The sequence below is a fragment of the Rhinolophus sinicus genome, linkage group LG04 (genome assembly GCF_036562045.2).
Source record: "Rhinolophus sinicus isolate RSC01 linkage group LG04, ASM3656204v1, whole genome shotgun sequence".
Lineage (NCBI taxonomy): Eukaryota > Metazoa > Chordata > Mammalia > Chiroptera > Rhinolophidae > Rhinolophus > Rhinolophus sinicus.
In genome coordinates, this window is record NC_133754.1 from 101,323,325 (window position 1) to 101,336,388 (window position 13,064).

The 13,064-nt window shown below is 37.9% G+C and overlaps 1 long non-coding RNA gene across 7 annotated transcripts in view; it reads right to left on the reverse strand.

Moving 5' to 3' along the window:
• LOC109449839 (uncharacterized) overlaps positions 1–12,930 on the reverse strand; it is a 90,909-nt gene extending 77,979 nt beyond the window's left edge. For 2 of the 7 annotated variants that reach the window (XR_012495609.1, XR_012495611.1), the window contains exon 1: positions 12,400–12,930. This is a non-coding gene — a long non-coding RNA (uncharacterized LOC109449839). Of the gene's footprint in view, positions 1–9,189; positions 12,048–12,399 lie in introns of those variants that run through there. The other 5 variants (XR_012495607.1, XR_012495608.1, XR_012495610.1 and 2 more) reach the window with 5 other exon arrangements.
• Positions 12,931–13,064: the final 134 nt, after the last annotated feature.

Consider the following 13,064-nt stretch of genomic DNA (forward strand, 5'->3'; position numbering starts at 1 on the left):
TTAAAAGTATGAGATAAAAAGAACATTTCATAATCCATACTTATTTTCCCCCCAAAGATCTCCAAGTTTGAAAAAGTGCTTTTTCTAATATATAGAAGTTAAAATAACCTTAGAACCTATGTCATAGCCAGCAGGCTCTACTTGTCTGACATAATCAACGATAAGCCCTGAGGAAGAACAATTGTTTTGCTTAAACCAGACTAAAGTAAGGGCGAAAGTTCTAAAGTCCAGATGACCAAAGGACCCTATCTTGTTTTCCTTGTCTTAGAGAAACACATCAGCAGTCTCTCACACCACCCCACAACCTTACATTATGATTACATGAATCATATTTTGATGAGGGAATTCCTTTAGTTTACCACACTGAATTTGAAGGCTTTCATTCCAATTTTGACAGATAAACATTCTCTCGTTTCTGCCTACTTATTGTTTAGTCCCAAATTTGTACCTACTGTTGAGATGTCTCTCCCGAGATCAAGACTCATATCTCTAACTGCCTGATACACTAATCTCGTGGAGGTACGCTGGAGTCCGTCCAAAATTGAACTGACCATTTGCCCACTCTTCCTCTTCCCCCCATCCTGTTAGCACCTTTCTCTTCTCTATACCACCAGACTAGGTCCTGTTTAGGCATCATTTCCTCTGGGAGACCTTTAAGAATCTCTGGGGTTAGGTTAGGTGCAAAGTCTTTCTTGAAACTTCAGCACTTACCTTGCTCCATGACCACAATGACTACATTATTAAAACCGTACATCTTGTATACATTATTACAACTGTACTGCTCACTTTACCATCCTTCCAGGAATATAACATGTGAGGTGGAGGCAATTGATGCAGAAGGAAAAATAAGGCAGGTGGGGCTGCATCCACCTAATGGAAGAGGTGCCCTTTATAATTTCCAAGAAAAAACATATGGCTTTGCACAATGAGAAATGGCGGCTCTTCAACTTTTCTGTGTGTAGGGAAGGGATCTGTAGGCACTTACAGATTTGATCCTTACGCGATGGGAAGCCACTGGAATGTTTTGAGCAAAGACATGAAATGATCTGATTTATGTGTTTACATGACAACGTGGTGCCTAGATGAGAAGAAACTGCAGGGGCCAAGGAAGCAGGCAGAACAGGAGGCTGTGGCTATAATCCACCAGTCCTCAACTGGAGGCAATTCTGCCTCCCAGAGGACATTTTAGCAATTTTTGGTTGTCACAACTGTGGAAGAGGGGGTTGCTACTTGCATCTAGTGGGTAGAGAGCCTAGGGACACTGTTAAGCATCCTACAATGCACAGGATAGCCCGTCCCCAAAAGAATTACCAGCCCCCAATGTCAATGGTGCCACGGGTGAGAAACTGTCACAAAATGTGATAGAATGGTGGCTTGGATTAAGATGGCAGTGGTCGGAGACGGTGAAGTGCTTAGATTCTGGATATATTTTAAAAATCGAGCTGAGCATATTTGCTGAGGAATTAAATGTATAGCACGGGGAAAAGAAAAAAGAGGAATCAAAGAGGATACCAAGGTTTCTCACCTGAGCGATGGTAAGAATGAAGTACCTCGTACTGAGATGAGGAAGAATGTGGAGCAGCAGGTAGGGAACAGGAGCTTTTTGCTTCGGGATAAGCAGATGCGAGGATGGGACTCAAGCACTCAGTGTTGCGCATATTAAATTTGAAATTCTGTTGCGCATATTAGATTTGAAATTCTATCTACTTGGTGTCAAGTGAATATACCAGGTGAGCAGATGGATGTATGAGTCTCAAGTTTAGGGGAGAGGTTGGGGCTGGAGATATAAACCTGGAAGTCTACTAAGATCACTCTATTTATACAGTTTCAAGCTATGGAACAGAATAAGATTATTTAGGGAACGAATGCAAACTGAGAAGAGCTCTGAGCTCTGAGGTGCTCCAGTGTTTAAGGAGGAGGAGGAACCAGCAGATACGGAGGGGAAGAAAACCTGAGGTAGGAGAACTGAGCGTACATAAGAGAGTGGTCGGCTGCCAAGGTCAAAAGGAAAGTGAGGACTCAGAAGTGACCACCAGGTCTGGAAACATGGATGCCAACGCTGATGTGGAAATGAGCAGTTTTAGTGGGAAGGGAGGAATGAAAGTCTGACTGGCCTGGACTCAAGAGTTAATAGGAGAGGAAGATAGAGACAGTAGCTAGAAACAATGATACACTCTCTTGAGGCCTTTGTAAAGCTGAGTGAAGATAGAATAGCTGAAGGGGAATTTTTTCTCCCAAACTCGTTTTACATATTCAAACATACAAAAAAGTTTATAGTATGATAACCTCCCTTATAGCTAGCTACCAGATTCCATATTTGACACTATCGTGTTTTTCCTATATGTGCATTTACACACATTTCTGAACATTGAAGATAATTTCACCTCTAAATACACTTCAGATATACCTCCTAAAAAAATGCCCTTCTCTTACATAACCATAATAACCATTAACACACCTAGGAAAATAAAAAATACATCCCCAAATATATTCTACAGCTAAGCATACTCAAATTCCCCCAATGTGTGTTTTATAGCAGTGCTTTTTCAAATCAGGATTTAATCAAAGTCTTTGCGTTGTATTTGTTATTTTTCTTTAGTCTCTCTTAATTAACTTTTGAAGACTTGTCTTATAAAATGGATTTGGCTGATTTTTGTCATGCCATTTAACTTGTTCTGTCCTGGAAGTTTTTGAGGATAGTAAATATATTTACTATTCCCTGCACAATATCCTAAAATTAACATTTCCCAACTTTCCTCTATCTCTCTGCCTTTTCATTTTCAGAAAATACTCAACTTACTCCAAATTTTTTCATTTAACTGCCACCTTTTAACTCTGAAGACTCAACTTTCATGATTTACATATTCCATATTCAGAAAAAATATACTATCACCTCTCATTTACTGTAAGAATTTATGGAAGATCTCATCTTAAAGCTAATCAGTACCCAAAACAAACATCACTTTATTGATTAATCATGACAAATTACATTTGGAAAGTAAAATGAATTCTTTGAAATTTTTTTCCTGATTAGCAAAATAGTGCCTCTTAATACTTGAGGGTGAAAGCTGCTGTCAAATATGCCTCCACGACCAAAAATTCTAACGGCCAAATGAGCTCACTGGTCTGGTGCTGGGTTATATGCTCTATGCGTTTTTCTCTGTACTAAATAGCTTAAATACAGATTAAAAAAATTGATTGTGCTCGTATTAGGGCTTCTGTAACTGGTCTTTCATGTATGGATTCTTTAAACAACTGACTGAATGTTCTTTTGGCAACTTACAATGCAAAATGACCCAACAATGTTTATGGCTAGAATTCCAAAGAACATTTAGGCATTGTCAATTTATATTATAATCTTCAATTTTTTTTTTTTTTTTTTGCCATAATCTTCAAATTACTGTCTTTTCCAGTGTTGGAAAGTTCTATATTAAAAATAGAATGTTTTTTATACAAATGCTTTTTATACAAATGAATTTTACACTCAATTCAATGAACATTTCAAGTTCCAAGTTACACTGCCATTTTCTTTTGCTATTTTACAAAATTTGCAAATATTTATAGTCTATTATATGAAATCTAAATTGTGATAAAATAAACGAGTTCATGTTATAGGACAAAATAAATGAGTAAAGTAAAATGGTTAATTAAAAAAAATGTATTAAAGTATAGTTGGCATACAATATTAGTTTCAGGTATACAACATAGTGATTTGCCATTTATATACCTTAAAATCACCACGATAAGTCTAGTAACTATCTGCTACTGTGCAAAGTTATTACAATATTACTATATTACTATATTCCCAGTACTGGAAGCAACCTAGGTGTCCATCAACAGATGAACGGAGTAAGAAGAGGTGCTACATATATAATGGAATATTACTCAGCAATAAAAAAGAATGAAACCTTGCCATCTGTGACAACATAAATGGACCTAGAGGGTATTGTGCTAAATAATGTAAGTCAGACAAAGACAAATCCATATGATTTCACTTTTATGTGGAATCTTAAAAAAAAAAAAGAAAAAAAGGTTAATTATTTTTGACCATTTTATTTCACTTACTTGAGTTTCTTTAGTGCTCTGACATTAGAATTTTAATCAAACCACTGACACTTAGAGTGAAGGTTTTCAACACCTTTTGGCCCACGGACTATTTCAGTGAGGTAAATGACCTTCACTAGCCATCTAGGCCACCTAATCCTGATCACCCCGGCAAAAACACCTCACTTGAATAAATATCAGAAGCTGGGACTCGGACTTTATAAAGCACCTCCCAGGAGACAGAAGTAAATTCATCTCTACTAAAATTAAAATTGTAATAAAAAGTCTGCCTGTAGATCATCTGAACTTTCACAATTTGGAAGATCATGCAAACTAAGACTAGTCCCGGTTCATTCTATGTGAACTTCTGATTTTCGACACAGCTAGACAGGAAGGAGGGGACACTAGGAGAAAAACATCCTCTCAACTATTCTTTAGCTGGAAAATTATATTCAAAAGTAAAATTATTTCACAGAACTACCGTTAATATTTTAAGAATTTTAATGGAATAGTAAACATTGAAATATTTGCTTTCAAATGAAGCAATGTGAAGTAACAAAAATCAAATTAACATGTTATATATAATTATGGAGTCAGCCTCCAAGATGGCGCCCTACGAGCCCTGCCCCCTGGACCCTGAGTAGGTCTCTTCCACATTGTGTATAAGGGTGGGTCTGTGTAACGAACTGATGGTATATTGCCCTGTATAATATGCACCCACGTTTTTGGCCCAAACTTTCAAGGAAAAAATATTTCGTTTTAATGTTTTAATTCAAATTTTTATTTGTTTACATTTAGGTACTTGATTTTTGTACTATAAAGGTACAAGAAACTTTATGTAACAAATAATTACAAAAATTACAAAACACAAGAACAGATACAAGGTACAATAAATTTTATGTACTGGTAACAAATTTACGATATTTACACATCATAAAAGGCTAGGAACTCTCCATCGTTACAAGTTCGTCTTAAGTTCAACAAAACCGATTATAGTATTCCAGGGTATTATTTTGCATATGGATATTGTTATTGATTTCTAGAGTTACATTTTTAACTTATAAGCATAACTTAAAACATTTATATAGATATGGAATTAGTACTACCCATGTATAATGTGCATCCTTATTTTTTCCTCACAAATTTGGGCAAAAAAGTGTGTATTATACACAGCAAGATACGGTACTTCTAGAATAAAAGACGTTGTGGTTTCTACCTCTCTCTCTGATCACTTGCTCTGGGGGGTAAGCCAACTGCCATGTTGTGAGCACACTCAAGCTGCCTTCAGATGACTCCAACCACATGAGAGACGCTGAACTGGAATCACCTCGCTGAACCACTCCCAGATTCTGGACTATCAGAAATGGTGTGAAATAGTAAATGTTTGTGGTTTAAGCTGTTTGGAGGTAATTTCTTACATAGCAAATGATAATTAATACCATTATATACACTAATGGTCTGGCTCAAGCTATAACCTTAGAACGTCTCATTTAGGTATTTAAAAATCACAGCATGCTGATATGAAGCAAGGTATTAAAAAATCCATTAACAAATACCTACTTAGAACCTCTGAGGGTGAGAAAGCTCTCATACTCCACGTGAAACTTCCTTACAGTAATATTCATGGCTGATCTCAGTAACTCCTTCTTCAGGTTACAGGGGTACAGGGAGTAACTGGTCTGATCAACTCGAGAGAAGAAATTCGGGGTCTCAGTTACTTCCTCTCTCCTTTCCATTTGGGATTTGTTGGATTGAAGAGAGCTGTTGGTGTACTCCCGGTCACACAGTAAATGTAGTGGGACAAGCTCTATTCCTGTAGATAAGCTTGAGGTTTAAATCTACTGAATTCTGGAGTGCAATACTCAGAAGCTCACTGTTGTTGCAAACCTCAGCCACATTTTCCAAACAATTTTTTTGGTAAACTTACATATGAACCTTTATCTGATTTCTGCATTTTATTTCTTAACTGGATCCAAACTTCAGCAGGGGAAAAAAGGGACATTACTTATCAACCTCTAAACTAGGCACTACTGTGGGTATTTTGTGTTCTTGTAGAGTTTACAGTATATTTGGGGTGTAAATGAAAATACCTGAAGAGTTACCTAATAAGAATTACTTAACAAATATAAATTATAACAAAATAAGTGAGAAATTATGATCATTGGTAAGCATTAGAAAATCTGAAGCAGAAAGGTGAAAACACAGATGCCCAGATCCCATGCCAAACCCACAGAATCAGGAATGGGACCCAGTCATTGCATTTTTAGTAAGTTCCCAATATAACACCAATTTAAGAACCCAAGGTATACACGATAAGTGCAATGACAGTGGAAAAAAAGGAGGCTGCTATGAGCTAGCAAAGGAAAGATGATAGCAGACAGAGCATCAAGTAAACTTTAAAAGACATGCAGAGTTTAGATGAGAAGGAAAATGGTCAGAGGAAACCAACATTTGCTGAGGGCTTATTACCTGCCAAACATGGTTCTACATAAAACCTCATTTAAGATGATTTTATTTCATATATAAAAAAACTGAGGCTCAGATTAAATAATCAGTCTGAGGTCACAAAACTAGATGATAGAGTGAGATTAGTAGATATTTTCATTTTATAGATGAAATCGAGCCTTAGGGAGGTTAAATATTTTGCCAGAAGTAACAAAATTGGAAAGTGGCAGAACTGTGATTAGTAAGTGGCCAAGTTGAAATCAAGTCTGTGAATCTAGCCTATGCTGCTACTGCTACTGCTTTTTTTTTTTTTTTTTTTTTAAGTAAGAGTGGGAGAAGGTCTATATTCCTTAGGAAAACATACGAAGGCAGGAAAAAGTAAGCTTAAAAAAGAAATCAAATTAGACCATCAAAAAATAAGTCTATATTTTAACTTGTGATATAGTCAGAGAATCCATTACAGACCACCAATGGGATTTTAAAAATCCCTTTAAAAAATGAATGTTTTAACCATTCAATGGTTGTCTTGACTGAGTTTACTAAATAATTACTAACTGAATTTAGCAATCGGTTAAAATGCAACTAGTTGGAAAGCACCAACTTAGTCAAGACAGTCCAATTAATTTTCTGGGTAGCCTCAATTTTAGGTGTCATGTTTAAAGCTAGAGTACTTTTATTTGTAACTGCAATTTTTAAAGACTGCTTAATGACAATGTTTTATAAGACTTCTTTGTCTTCAATATTATTAAAGACTTTCAAAAAGTGAAGCTAAACATTTGTCAGTTTTAGTTTCCACGTATAGGGACTTCAGTTCTATTTTTCTATCTTCAAGCCCACCACAAAATTCAACTCTGTGAGGCCCTGCCTATAATTAAAATGCATCATTTTTTCTTCATTGCTGCTACAGAACATTTCTTGTACAACTCTATTTAGCATTTATTTCATTTTGCCTTGTATGAAAGCCATTTGTTTACAAATGTTTCTACTTCTCTTTCGGGATAAGGACTATGCATTATTCACCTTTTTATTCACCCAGCATTTAGCATACTGCCTTGCACATTCAACAGAAGCTTGGTGACAAGTTCGTATTTTTCTCAAAGAGCATATAAATTACATATACATCTTCCACCAAACCAATCTTGAATTAACACGTATAAGAACATGGAGAAATAAACATGTTGAAAACGTTCCATTTTAGCAGGTTTGGTCAGCCACATACATTGGGAATTGGGAACCAAGATCATTCATTCATCAACAAATACGTACTACGTACCCGGCACTGTATATATATAAATGGTGAACAATACAGATGTAGCCCTTGCCCTCACAGAGCTCCCAACTTAGTGGGGATACCCGGATACACACACACACCCGGGGGGGGGGGGGGGGCAAAAAAAATGTCATTGTACTCACCAGGGGTGCCAAAAAGAATGTCATTTTACTCACCGGATATACCTTGGGGTCTTAAATAGGTATTATATTGGGAATTTATTAAGAATGCAATGGCTGGGTCCCATTCCTGATTCTGTGGGTTTTGCACGGGGTATGGGCATCTGTGTTTTCAGCTTTTTCCTTCAGAGAGATGTTATCTTAGAATGTGTATACATTTTTTGGCACCCTCTGTATATACAAAATGAAGAAAACAAACAGCAGGTGGTAATAAGGAATTGGAGAGGGGGTGGAGGGCAGAGGGCTGCCCAGACAGGGTGGACAGACAGCTTGACAAGTGAAATTTAAGTTGAGATTTGAAGGACGAGTCAGTTGTGCACAGAGGACTAGCCAGAAAGTTAAGGCCCTAAAAGTGTGTGGGGAGTAGGGGTCATGTGCTGCACCACCAGATTCAAGGGAAGTGACTACAGCACACTCCCCAGCCTCCTAGTTTTCATTTCTTTTGCTATTGTTTCTATCACTTCTTTTCTGATGGTTAAGATTTTCCTGGCTAAATTAAGTGATGGCATGAACGCTGGGGAATGTAAGACTGTCCATTTCCAAATAATTTCTTGTCAGTCCTTATGCCTGATAATTTTATCTCGAAGTGACAACTATGTCCCAATTAGAAAAGAGTGTTTCTGTTATCAATTTCAGTTTTTTGATTTGGAGCCCTCCTGATTGCTAATCAACATGTTGTGTGATTACAATTACAGAATGTTGTTTTGTCATCAGAATAAAACTGCTGCTTTCTGAACTCCAGGTTGCCCTAGAGCCCAGGCAGAGTAAAGGGTCCTAAAGTAGTCCCTAACCACTGGGCATTCTCAGAGCTGCTGCTGGAGCTACAAGTTGAATTATGAGACTGTGATATACTGGGGGAAACTCTAGATTAGAAATTATAGGACGTAGATTTCAATCCCATGTTTGCCATTATGTCATGCAAATTTCGGTACACTGTTTACTTCTTTAGGCTGAGTTTTCTTATTGGTAAAGGGAATAAACAAAAGTTGCACTTGGCCAAATTCAACTATAGGTGCTTGGCAAAAAATCTAAAAGAAAAATATCAATTTAAATAGCACTCATTGAGCATATGCCCTGGAGTGGGCATGAACTGGAAAGGACAAATCTGCTCGTCCATCAGTCGGCTTCATTTCTTAGACGCCTCTCATTCAGTCTTGCTCTTGCTGTATGATTTGAGTCTTTAAAGATTTACATATTTTTACTAACAATTGTCACCCCAATAAACTTTAATTCAAAAAAAAAACAACAAAAAAAGATTTATATATTTATTTGTTTGTTTAGGAAAAGATCACATAATCCACCTGCTTCATCTAGGGCTCAAATGAAGAAACAGCCATTCAGGTGATGTGATTTTCTCACATTTTCTTTAGTCAAATGTGGTGCTGACTCCAGTATCCCACTGGCATAGGGAACATGTAAGTAAAAATTGATGGAATCCTAGAAATGCATTGTTGAGACCTTGATTTACCAATTTTTAAAAAATGTTATTTGCTATTAAATAACATACTTTATCAACCATGTCACTATCCCAACAGAGCTATGCCACTATCTAGGGCACAGAGATATTCACAATGCAGAAAATGATGAAATGTACAAAGTTATTTATTGCACAATGCTTTTAATAAGGATCAGGAAAAAACCTCGATGTCCAAAAGGAGAGGACTGATGAAATGATACATCATACAATGGAATGTTATGCAGCCATAAAAACGAATGAAGGAACACCTTACATAATGATACAGAACAACTTCTAAGATCAGTGAAAAAATAAAGTACATAAACTATACACAGAATGTACCATTTACGTAAAAAAGGGAAGAAAATTAAAATATAGTACTTATTTGCTTGTAGATGTATAAATTTTTTTTGGAAAAATATACAACAAACTGTTAGCATTGGTTGCTTCCTTGGCAGGCAACTGGGTAGCTGAAGGACGAGTGTGGAAGGAAGACTTTTACCTGCATTATCTTTTTTAATTTTGAACCATGTGACTGTATTATCTAATCCAAAAGGAAACACAAAACTTAGATCAGCAAGAAAGTAGTTTGAGATGAAATAGGATCACATTCTTAATGGAAAACATTTATAAAAAGTAAGTATAGTCGAAGGGTAACTACCTGCAGGTAGATTACTGGGACTATAAGGGACCTTCCTTAAGAGATCCATCTATTCCAACTTCTCACTTTATAGATCTGAAAACCAAGGCCCTGAAAATTAAGTGACTGTGTTAAGGTCACATAGCAAGAGCTAGGATTAGAATTCAGATACTCCAGTATCTACCTAGGCCTCTTATATTGTCTTCTCATTTTGTGTGGGCAAAACAGAGCCACGTTACATTTAGGCTACATAATGGGTTGTCATGTTCTATCTAAATTTTAGAGTCTGAAGTCAAAACAACCTCAAACCCTCGGACTACTAATTTCTTGTGTGGTCTCTCCATGGCTAATAGGCTGTGCATATGTCTATCGCTGTACATATTGCAGTACGATCCTTCTAACTCAACCGAAATTCACTGAGGAAAAGAACTAAAATGTCTTGTTTTCGTTTTTAAAATATACAAATGACTAGCACAATTGTACTGCCAAAACTATTAATAAAGATGTGCATTCCTTAACCAAAACGCAGGGACTAAATGTGTTTTAGAAATGAGAATTTCTGGGAACTTTAAAAATGTTGTAAGGTACACAAACCATTATATAAAACCTCACATACCAAATGTATTAATATTTCTTCAACAAAACATGGTATATAAAGACTGCATATAACTTCTCATTAGTTCAGGTCATATTTTGCTACCAAATGAATTTTGTGTCCAAACTTAAAAAGTATTTGGTTTTCAAAGCCTTCTGAATATTGGAATTAGGTAAGAAATTATAGACCGTACTCACAAAAATGCTGCTAGAAAACATGGTTAGTGACTTCAACTGTCATCTTTTTGATGAGACCAGAACAAGCATGCAGCTTTTACATCCCAGGTTTGGGCTTGTTTTGTGATTAAGGAACCCAACCTAGCAGAGGGGGCAAAAGTTAACATTATGAGAAGAGAAAAATGAAAAAAGAAAATCCTAATTGTACAATACCGTATTACTACTGTAGCTGCTCATTAGTTACTAATAAAAGCTCCCTCTGATGAGATCATGTTAGTTTTTAAAGGGAAATAGGTAAATAAAACAGCCCCACATCGCTCACAAGGGGATTGAGGAAATGAGCTTTACTCCTACTAGAAGACAACTGCGCTCTTTTGGGGATCAGTGTAGTTCATAGAAAGAGGCAGTCCAAATATACTGGTAAGGAATAAGCAGAAATGTACACAATTTTTTTCAACTTGGAACCATTCCTCTAATATAAACAAATGGTGAGTTTTCTAGTCAACCACTCCTGATGGGCTCTACATTAGTATCCTTCCTTTTATCTAACATTCTTATATGATTTTTTTCTTCCTACCTTTTACAAGGTGAAAAGCTCTAGATTCAATCACAAGCATATACTAAATTCCTTTATTTTCTTTCCACAACCCAAGCTCCACCTCCATTTTGTTTGTTACTATTACATATTTTTTCCTGGCAAAAAGTCAAATTTGCACTAAAAGACTATAAATCAACTGCAGAAAACAATGTTTGATATAATTTAGTTTGGTGATGTTGACTTTTCAATCTTAAAATTTCGGCTACTAACTGAATCAATTATTTTGTTTAATTCATGTTAATATTCAGCAAATGTTTATTACAAAAAGTATATTCCATTCCAAAAATTAAAATAGCAAGAAAAACCCTGATTTTGGCTACTATTTCACGAGGAAAAACTATTTTCATCATAATTCATTATAAAAAAGAAAACTACCTTGCTAGCTAGATCTTACAAGAAATATACCAGCACATTAATAATTTAGTACAACAAAAAAGGTAAACAAAAACTAACCAGGCTATTTTTCAGTCTGGAATAAAACAAAACAACAAACTGGATTTCTTGACCATTTGCATTCATTCAGAAGTACCAAAAACTAAAATCCTTTTTACTGAAGAATTTCTTGGTACACGGGACTTGTTTCCTCTATACCGCCCTACCAAAATGATCAGCATATTCCACAGTATAGCAATTCACTGAGACCACTACAAAAAAAAAAAAAAAAAAAAAATCAAAAAATGCCAATGGTTACTCTGTAAAGAACTGGTCAGAAACTAGTTATTCTAGGACACAGACCCAATCGACCGAAAGGACCTCTGGAGTAAGCTGCCCCCAAGGTTTAGAATGCAGACTCCGAAATAGCACACGCGGTCACGATGTCCCTTAAACCACATGACCTCCCTACTTAAACTTATAAATTAAATGAAAACTCCCCCTTTCTCGTAAGTTAAAACAAGGCAGGGCAACTGCAGTCAGCGCGGCAGGGACACATCGGCTGACGACTAGTAAGAACGGGTCACGGACAACAGAGTCCTGCGCCTCGGCTACTCCCCTTACCGTTAGAAGATCTGGGAGGGAGGAAAGGAGGAGAAACACCCCAGAATCCGGGCAGAAAAGCCCCTGGCCTCGAAGATGGGGTTTAGGGAGACGGGGAGGGGCAGCTCCGTGTGTGGTGACCCTTTGTGAACACGCATGGGGCAGCTCGGCTCTCACCAAGGCTTTTCGAGAGAAGCCTCGCGCGGCCCACAACCGCCGAGACAGCGGCGCCGCGGAGACGCGCCGGCCAAGAGCCTCCATTGCACCCTTCGCCGCTCGGGAGCCCGTCCCTCGCCCGCCCACCAGGTCACTCAAGGGCGCGTCGGCTTCCGACTCCGGCTCGCGCGGGCCAGGCCGCAGAGAGACACACGCCAGTCTCTTTCCTCAACATAATCCCTCCGCTACCGGCCGCGCACTAGTTTTAATCACGCCCCACCCCCTGGCCGCTGGCGTCACCTACGCCACTCAAGCCCTTTCCAGCAGCTTCCAGAAATGTCGCCTCCCCCAACCCAGCCACTCACAGATGGCAGGCTCTGTAGCCACCGGCCCCGCCCCCAGTCGCCGCCGCAGCTAAAACTGCGCGGCGGCAGCCGGCCACGCCTCTGCGGAGGCTGGCCGGAAGTGCTCCCGTCCTCTCCTTCCGCCACGCTTACGGACGTAATCCTTTCGGGCCCCGCGCGGAACAG